This window comes from Mytilus trossulus, chromosome 2 (assembly GCF_036588685.1).
Source record: "Mytilus trossulus isolate FHL-02 chromosome 2, PNRI_Mtr1.1.1.hap1, whole genome shotgun sequence".
Taxonomy (NCBI): domain Eukaryota; kingdom Metazoa; phylum Mollusca; class Bivalvia; order Mytilida; family Mytilidae; genus Mytilus; species Mytilus trossulus.
In genome coordinates, this window is record NC_086374.1 from 33,866,916 (window position 1) to 33,877,339 (window position 10,424).

Here is a 10,424-nt window from a genome sequence, read left to right on the forward strand (position 1 = left end):
AACGAAGTGACGGTGGAATATTTTGAAAAGAAACATCCCATCCTTGTCACTATACAAATCCTTGATATGAATATTAATATTTGACTGGATTAACTTCAACACAACTTCGTTAATATTTCAATGGAAAAAAGTGAATGTATAAATTTTTCGCAGAAATTCAAGGAGAGCATAATATATTATAAACAAGGACGTCATATCCAACTATAGCAGTCATCACGTGACTTTTGTGACGTCACACATCACCCGTATCAAGCCCAAGTAAATTGTATAGAAATGCATAGGGGCTTTCTGGAATCGATGAAATACATTACTTTAAGTTCATGATACTAAAAGTGTGGGTCTTTGTAGTAATTCCTCATATATTTAGAAATATAAATATTCCTTTTGGAATAGTTTAAATTTTGATCTTCTCCCTTCCAAATGCTTTTGAAAATTTGTCTTGTTGCCTCGATAGTTCACACTGTTAAATCATACAACTACGATAAATATTGGATTTGCTGTCGTCTTTAACCTTAAATTGCGATTTAAACAAAACAGATGGAATAATTGTGGGTCTTTGTGCTTATAATTATATTCATAAATATTTGAAATATCGTATATAGAATAGTTTAATTTTCTATGATGTCCCTTCCAAATTGATTTGAAAATAAGCTATTTTCAAAAAATCTGCTATTATTTTTCAAGATGGCGACCAGATTGACAGCGTGGGGCGACATGGTAAAAATATTATTTGTACGATTTTTACTATGAAAATTAAATAACTGTTGGATGCTCGCGTTTTCATTCATTGTCTTACCTTAAAGCAGCATGTAATCGAACATTAGTTCCTGTTTATCAAGCTTAAACATGCTGTTGTTATTTTTTTTAAATTTTGAAAAATGGCGAACAAATAATTTTCAAACGTAGAGGATGTTCGACACTTATTTTGTTAATGCACACAATTCAATATATTTTCTCTGTTTATATTGCAATTAAATATGACACGTTATTGTAACTATAAGAATAGCCATAGCAAGATTAAGGAGATATTAATTAAGTCATAACATCAACGTGATCAAAGAAAACAGACATGGCACCTAATCACGATGTAAGTTTTGACAATACCCATGTAGATGCATGTTTTGACAATACCTATGCCGGTTAGTGTTGTCCGATTATCAATGAAATTCTTTGCAGTATTATTTTATTTTCATAAAAGAAGACATCGAATGGATATAAACCGAGGTGAACTAAATATATTTTTCAATTTTCTTTAAATAATTCATTAGGTAACCAGTATAAAAATCCTAATTGAACCAGTCACATGCAGAGTTATCGAACCTGATTATGACTGTAATAGTTGCATATGATATTTTAGATGTTATAGTTAAATACGTCCTTGGTATAAACGAAGTTGTGTTGAAGTTGGTCCAGTCACACTGGGAATAGTATATCTAAAGTTAATATATATGTTCCTGAGTCACATACTAATATTCATATTAACAAAAATTACAAATAATCATTAACAATAATTTTCACGGTAAAGGATTGTAGATCTATGTTATTTTCTCTCTCACTATTATTGAAAAATGAATGAAGCTTTCAATTTTTAATGTGTTATCCTTTAATTTTTCATGCAATACATGTATATTTTTCTCCACCAATACTAAACAGTTCTTTTTTTTCATCGGTTCATATATAAATTATCTGTCCCCAAAATCAGAATATATTTAATACGCTACGGATTTTGCATTATGCATGTATCCGATGTGGTCTTGCCACGATATATTCATCAGAGAAATAAAAACCCAAGATATTTATATTTGACCGTGGGTCAACTGTAACCGACGTAGCCGGAAATATTTTAACGGAAAAGATATTGGTGATTTTTGAATAGTTTAAAGAACTTTGCTTTTCATATCGGTTGCCCCCTGTTCTCTTGATGTGAACACATACAATACATTTTTATAATTTAATTTGGTTGAATACATAGCGAATTTCTAAACAGAAAGTGATATAATTATTTGTGACAATCTTGTGAAAAAATAAAAATGATCCACTAAAAAAATGTAACCAAATAAACAAATAAACCCGTGTGACAATTCTACTTCTATTGGTACCAAGTTGCTTAAAATCAAACCAAAAATGACACCAAATTAAATTTTTGAAAACGTGGGTTTTTATATGAAATAATAGCAAAAAATGCAGATGACGAATAATTTTGGCCAGGTACTGTATAGTCGGATGATATTGTTGATAAGTTATTGGATTTCTTTTATAATCCGTTACTGAAAAACTTGTTGTTAATGGATTCGTTTGTTACAAAAATTAACTTGTAAAAAAAAGAAGAAAACATTATTTTTTAAATATTTCATTTCTGTTTGAGAGTTGACTGATACCCTTAATGTTAACAAATTATCAGGTTTGGAGTTGACAGTGGCGATATGATTTACCCATCTTTTTTTTACAATAAAAAAAATAGAACATCTGATACGGTACATCTGATCATTATTCTAAAAAAAAACCAACATATATATTTTGTCTTGAGAGATGTGTATAATGATATAACAAAGAAGATGTGGTATGATTGCTAATGAGATAACTATCCGCAAGAGACAACATTGTCATGTTATCCCGGTCTCTTTGAAATAAATGTGCTATGGAAATATATGTGTTTTGTTGCTCTTAATTAAGCAAATATTACTTAAGCGACATGGAGAGGCAAGTACTGTATATGACCCCTTCCCCCAACATGCACGTAATTACTAGCGTAATCACAATACAAAAAGGAGGACCAATATATGTTTTCTCCAATTATAGTCAAATTTCTGTTTTAAATACCATATCTAACATTTGTAAAAGACAATTCTACATACATTTATATAAAGTCTTAGATAATGAAAATATAATCAGATCCGGTGTCCATGCAAGCAGTCAGCTAGTGTGTTTATAAGTAAGATGTGGTATGCACGCCAAATAGACAACTCTCCACCCAATTAAGTCACAATGTGTAAAAACAGTAAACAAGTTTCCATGTATAGGTCAAAGTATGGCCCCCAATATGGATACTTGAAACATGAAACATGAAAACTTAATTAAACGCCTATTTCTACATATACAATATGTATTCAATGGCGTTGAACATAAATGACATATAAAATACACAAATACTAAACAAAAATACAATATGTATGTACTATACCAAAAATTGAAAATTTATACTGTGATACCAAGGATTTGCATAGTAGAGTCTTACTATACAGATCCTTGGTGATACACAAGAAAAAAGTCAGAAAAGTTCAAAATAATTTTCGAAATACAATGTTTTCAACCGACATTTAAAAATATCCAAAGATTCAGAGTTTCTTACATTTGTACCTAGTTCATTCCACAATTTTGGTCCAATAGTTCTAAAGCTTCTATCTGAAAAAGTTTTCTTTTTGTTATATGGGACTGCATAACAACCAATAGATGACTCTGACGACCTTAATGAACGTTTCGACACTTGAGGATTTAACAAATTGATCAAATATGACGGTGCATTACCTTAGTCCTACATTGACAGTTGTACATATATGTTAAGATTTTAAATGTAATTCTGGCTTTGATCGGAAGCCAGTGTAAGTCAAACAATGCCTGATTGGCACTATCATACTTAGAACGGTTTAACACAAGTTTGGCACACATATTCTGTATACGTTGTAATTTATATAAATCAGTTTGTGAAATTCCAAAAAGTATAACATTGCAATAATCTAAATGTGAAATAACCAACAAAGATAAGACCAAAGTTTCAGTTGCTTCTTTCGATAGATAGGATCTTATGCACTTTATTTTGTAGTAGTTCATCATTGCTGTCTTACATTTTTTAGTAATATGGTCTTTGAAGTTTAGAGTCTCATCCAGAAAAGCTCCTAAGTACCGTATACATGTTTTTGATTTTATAACATCTCAAAAAAAGATTATTTCTTTTGTCTGACATTTAGAGAGTTGTTGTCGACTGCCAAAGAGAATAAACTCTGTTTTCGCATTGTTCATTTTTAGTTTGTTTCTGTTCATCCAGGTGTTTATATGAACAGCGCAGTCCTGTAAGTCACGAATTGCATCCATCTCATTCGTTAATGTTGGCACGAAACGTTTATTAGCAGTATGGTCGTCGGCAAATCCGTACACAGTAATAGATGGTGGAATAATGTCGAATAGAGTTCCGGCGTAGACTAAATAAAGCCAGGGACCTAAGCAACTTCCCTGTGGTACGCTACACTTAAGTTGTCGCTCTGATGATGTTGTAGAGCTGACATTTACACGACAGCGTCGAGGTCTCAAATAGGAATCGATCCATTTAAGTGTGGTTCCATTTACACCGTACTCACGGATATTCGAGTACTTTTATCAAAATACTATGATCTACAGTATCGAATGCTGCACTTAAATAAACGGCGATCATAGCGGTGACTTCTTGATGCTCCATCCAATCGAGTATGTCATTAACGAGTCGTAGAAGGGCCGATTCGCACGAATGAAATTGACGATACGCAGATTGGTTTGTAGGAAGGAGATCATGATATTTCACGTGTTCATTCAGTCTATATAGCGCACATTTTTCAATTAATTTAGACAGGAAAGCCGTGACAAGTTGCTTACTGGTCTATAATTTGAGTAAATTAGTTCAAGACCAGCCTTTTTTTCAGCAGAGGCCTGACTACCGATTGCTTCCATCTTCATGGGAAGACGCCTTGACTAAGAGACAAGTTAACTAACTTTGTGATAACAGGCAACACGTACACTGAACAGAAAGCTACAAAGGGCCACACAATGACTAGTATAAAACAATTTAAAGAGGAAAACTAACGGTCTATAATCTAAATAAAAAACGAGAAACGAGAAACACTTATGAACCACACCAACAAACGATCGACAACCATTGAAAATCACTGATGACTTAGGAAAGGTGTAAACAAATCGTTTAGAAGGCCGGTTAGACACGTGGAGAGGAGTGGATAGTAACCCTTGGCTAGCGAAGATGATCCTTCCGCTCGAGTTTTATAGATTGAAAAAAAAACCAACTGTTTGAACGATGCAAAGCCCAGATTCTTGATACAATAATCTATATTTCATAGATTAACCAGAAATTGCAGGTGTAGAATTAAATTATTAGTTCAATAATTAACAGTTTATACATTAAACAATTCGTTCGTGTGATCATGCGTCTCCATATCATCATAATAATTGGTATATTGCCTATTAAAGGCTCAGGCAGATTCATTTTGATTTGATGAAACAAAAACTTTCTGGAGGGAGAAGGTGATTGACACGGTTTCAAGTGTGCAAATAACACTGTATGTACTTAAAAAATATCTTACCTATTCTGAGATATTTGATAGCGAGTAACTCCAACAAAAATCATCAAAAATCCATTTTGATCTCCCTCGTGCGTTACAACGTTGCGACCGTCAACCTCGTCAACTCATCTCTTGATGGAATATAAAAAGAGGGTGGTAAAGTGGGGTGCTTGCACGAAAAAAAAACCCACCGTGAAATAAGATATAAATTCACGTTGAACGTGAAATAATTTCTCAGTGTCATGATTGAACGTTGCACGAAAAATAAAGACTTTGATGTCAACCTTTTGTGACTGAGTCACTGTATTATTGTATATATAAACTCTCTGTTTTACTTGATATTGCCGATTTAGTATACACATGATTATGATATAAATGGTTTACGGCTTTCAAAAAAGTATTTCTTAACGATCCCTGCCAAGTGTTTGAATTTTGATTGAAAAATACCGAGCACACAAAACAAGCATTTGAAAAATCACGATGCACGTTAAATTAGATAAGCAGAACACGTTGAACGAGGCACCTGTCTTGCACGACTGAACTTCAAATAAAAAAGTAAAAACACGTTGAACGTGAAATAAAAAACGGCGATCACGTTGCACGAAAATAACCATTTACCACCCTCTAAGAACATGCATTATAATTGGGATAACAGTTCTGTTCAGTCTACTTTTCTGGCGGCTTTTGGTCTTTGGTGGAAAGTTGTCTTGTGCAAATCATATAAGATTGCGGTGTAAACCTCAAAAGTGCTTGTGTTGCGCACAGGCGTGTGGTGAATGAACCCTACGGCTTTTTGTAAACATGCCTTTTTTGTGTTTTATTTTGTTTTTAATGATTTGTCCTGTGAATGTGTGAATATAATATAATCGTAGTTTCATACTTTTATCTGTCGTACTTTTGCACTTATCCATCCAATATTACAATTATGACAGTAGTTTATATTATGGCCGAATGTATGTTGGTGCTCTATAAACAACTGTCCGTGACATAAAAATTTATATACATGAATAGGAGAAAAAATATGTTTATCAAAATATATCATGTATGTTATAGTACGGTTACTGTAACTCTATACTTGACTTAATCCACTTCGTCCCATGGGGGACATAGGGCGACTACAGTAGCTTTCCGTTTTTTCCTGTCCTTGGCTAGTTTCTTTGCTTCACCCCATGTTTTTCCAATTTTCTGAAGATCCGATGTTAAATCTCTGCGCCAGGTGGATTTTGGTCGCCCCCTTTTACGATGCCCTTGGGGATTCCAATCTAGTGCCTGTCTTGTTACATTTGTGTTACTTTTACGTAAAGTGTGTCTAATCCATTTCCATCTTCTTGTTGTTATCGTTCTTTCTATTGGTTCTTGTCTTGTCCTTTTCCATAACTCTTTGTTGCTGATTGTGTTTGGCCACTTTATTCCAATGATGTTTCTAAGGCACCTGTTCATGAAAACTTGTAATGTTTTTGTTGATGCAGCTGTCAGTCTCCAAGTTTCTGACCCATAGAGAAGTATAGATTTTACGTTTGAGTTGAAGATCCTGATTGTGGTGTTCGATTTGAGCGCTATGCTCCTCCAGACTGGTTTTAGGATAGCAACTGAAGGCTAGTTGAGCTTTTCTTTTTCTTGATTGGATGTCTTCATCTGTCCCACCTGATGTACTGATTACACTTCCAAGATATGTGAATTCACGTACATCTTCAATTTCAGCATCTCTCACTTTAGTTTTGTTAAGTTGGTTTGTGTTTACCCTCATGGATTTGGTCTTTTTTGCATTTATGTATAGTCCTACTTGTTTTGCAGATGTTTCAAGGTTGGCTGCTTGCTTTTGTGAATCTTCATGGCGATGGGAAAGCTGGCAGATATCGTCTGCAAAGTCCAGGTCTTCAAGGCATGACTGTAATGTCCATTTAATACCCAAAGGAGTATTGTATGATTTCCGACTCACCCACTCTATCACTATCAGAAAAAGGAGAGGGGAAAGTAAACATCCTTGTCTGACACCGGTTGATACAGGAAATGGATCTGTCAGAGTCTTTGCATGGCTCACTTGACATGTAAAACCGTCATAGAGCTGTTGGATGACGGATATGATTTTTTCGGGTATTCCATAATGTCTAAGGATGTTCCATAGTACTTGATGGTCTATACTATCAAAGGCCCTCTCGAAATCTACAAATGTTAAGTAAAGGGATGTCTGCCATTCAATGGTTTGTTCGATGATGATTCTTAATGTGGCAATTTGGTCAATACATGATCTCTCCTGTCTGAAACCGGCCTGTTCGTCTCTTAGTAACTTATCAACTTCTTTCTTTAACCTCTGTAGGATGATGTGACATAGGACTTTGCTAGGAATGGAAAGCAAAATAATTCCTCTCCAATTGCTACAGATTGATTTGTCGCCTTTCTTTGGTACTTTAATGAGGATTCCTTTACGCCAGTCATCAGGTATATGTTCATCATTCCATATTTTGTTAAGTAGTTGGTGAAGTTTATCAATACAGATGTTATCCATTGCCTTTATGGCTTCAGGGGGTATGTTGTCGATCCCTCCTGCTTTTCCATTCTTTAGTTGTTTTATTGCAGCGTTGACCTCTGTTCTAGTTATATCTCCTGTCTTGATATTCAGGACCTGTCTCCCTTCAATGGTAGGTGGGTCTGTTGGAGAGGGTCTGTTCAGCACTTCTTCAAACTGATCTTTCGTTCGTTTGAATTGATCTTCAATCTTTGTTAACACATTGCCATTTTTATCTTTGACTGTAGCACTTGAGTTTGATCTTCTTCCACTTAGTTGTTTTGTTGTGTTGTAGAGAGATTTTATGTCTCCTTTGCTACATGCAATTTCTGCTTCTTGTGCTAGTTGTTCAACATAGTCTCTTTTATCTTGTTTACAGTTCTTCTTCACTTCTTTGTCTTTATCTCTATAAAGGTCTTGTGTTTGTCTTTTTTGTTGTCTTGTGGTGGCATTCAAGACTTTTTCTTTTGCTCTTCTCCGTTCTTCAACCTTAACCCATGTATTATCTGACATCCAGTTTTTGCGTTTATACTGCATGTATCCTAATGTTTCCTCGCATGTTTCTAGTATTACATTTTTTGTTTGTTCCCATGTGTTGTTAATATCATTCTCCTCTATATCCAGGTCACTAATAGCTGAGAATCTATTTTGAAGAGATATTTGAAATTCTTCCCTTATGTTTGGTAGTTTCAGCTTCCCAACGTTGAACTTTCTTCTTTTGACAACTGATTTTTTTTGGGCTAAAAGTTTCATCTTTATTGACCCTATAACTAGGTGATGGTCTGATGCTGCATCTGTTCCTCTTTTTACTCTTACATCTTGCAGTGAAGACCTCCATCTTTGAGAAATAGATATGTGGTCTATTTGGTTTTCTGCATTTCCTGCTGGTGACACCCAGGTTACCTTATGGCAATTCTTGTGTTTGAAGAGTGTTCCTCCTAAGACAAGGTTGTTGGTGGCACAGAAGTCTGCAAACAGTTCGCCATTTTCATTCATATTTCCTATCCCATGAGGACCAATTTCTCTCTCCCTTCCCTTTCTTTCTGATCCTACCTTAGCATTTAGGTCACCCATGAGTACCAATAGGTCTCTTTTTGGCACTTTTTCTATAGTTGTTTGTAATGAGTGGTAGAAGTCTTCCTTTTCACAGTCATCTGCGCCATTGGTTGGGGCGTATACTTGTATCAGGGTGGTTTTTTGAAAACGTGAGTTAAAGCGTGCTGTGATAATTCTTGGTGAGATGGGATTCCATTCCAGCAAAGCTGATTTAGATCTTTTTGATATTAGAAATCCAACTCCCTTTTCATGTGGGTCATTTTGATTGATGTTTCCGGAATATATGATTGTGTGACCTGTATTTAAATTTGTCATACCTGATGTGTTCCATCTAACTTCGCTTAGTCCTAGAATTTCGATCTTGTATCTATCCATCTCTTTTGCTACTTGTGCACATTTACCACTTTGGTACAGTGTTCTTACGTTCCATGTGCCTATTATGGTGGTGAGTTTGTTTGAAAACAGCTCCATCGGCCTTCGCGTCATCTGCTGTTTTCGGTTAAAAACATGTTCTTCCTCCAGTCTGTGACGAGAAAGAGTAGTGGTTATTGTAGTCGTTTCTGTAATCAATATTTTTTTCCAAGGCAGGGTGATTAAACCCTACGCCTAACCCCCTGTGCCCGGAGGGCCAGCAGCTTTTCTGTAGGGGTTTCCATCCCTTAGACGATTGCCATTGCTAACGAGTTCCATCTACCCGGATTTTCTGTGTGGATTTACTTCCATAGCCTTTGATTCAAAAATCCAATCACAAGGCAGTGATACTATTTGACCCATAGCTGGGGCAAGGCTGATGAGTGCTAGGGCGTATCCACACGCCGGTGGGCCTACACACTGCATCTCTGGGGCCCTTGCTGCTCCGAGATCCTCTACAGATGACGCCTAAGATAATGAATCCTAGTTACCGTGTGCTGTCGCGGGGAGGCACTGTAGAAGTCTTGGATAGTGTAGAGGCTTTGTACTGGCAGGAAAGATTTACACACTCGACTTTCTTTTCACCCACAAGTGAGTTAGCCAGCGGCAGTGATTTAGTATTAACTCAACCACTGCACTAGACGCATACACAATCCCTGTGGTAAAACCACCAGCACACAGTAACTCTATAGGAAGTTATAATCTGTTTAGAAATCAGCCATCATACTGTTAGAACACACACGGAGCTATATGATATTATGGAAGTAAAGTCTTTAAGGTTATAATACTTTTTAGATGACGCAGAAACATATATAATACAAGTGATTATGCGATGAAAATGCTTGAAATTCTAAATACACCCTTTTCGACTTTGAATTCTACCTGTAAATGTTTTCAGTATTGTGATGCAGATCAAGTAAATTCTAATTGAATAAATAATTTCTCAACATTCTGAAATATCTCAACATTCTGAAATATCTCAACTTTCTGAAATATCTTAACATATAATATCTCAACATTCTGAAATACCGACCCAACTACGAATATATAACGTCTTCGGGTTTAAAGATTTCCAATAATTCGTTTTGTTAAAATAGTTTGCACAAATTAGATTTTCAACGTCAGTGGGT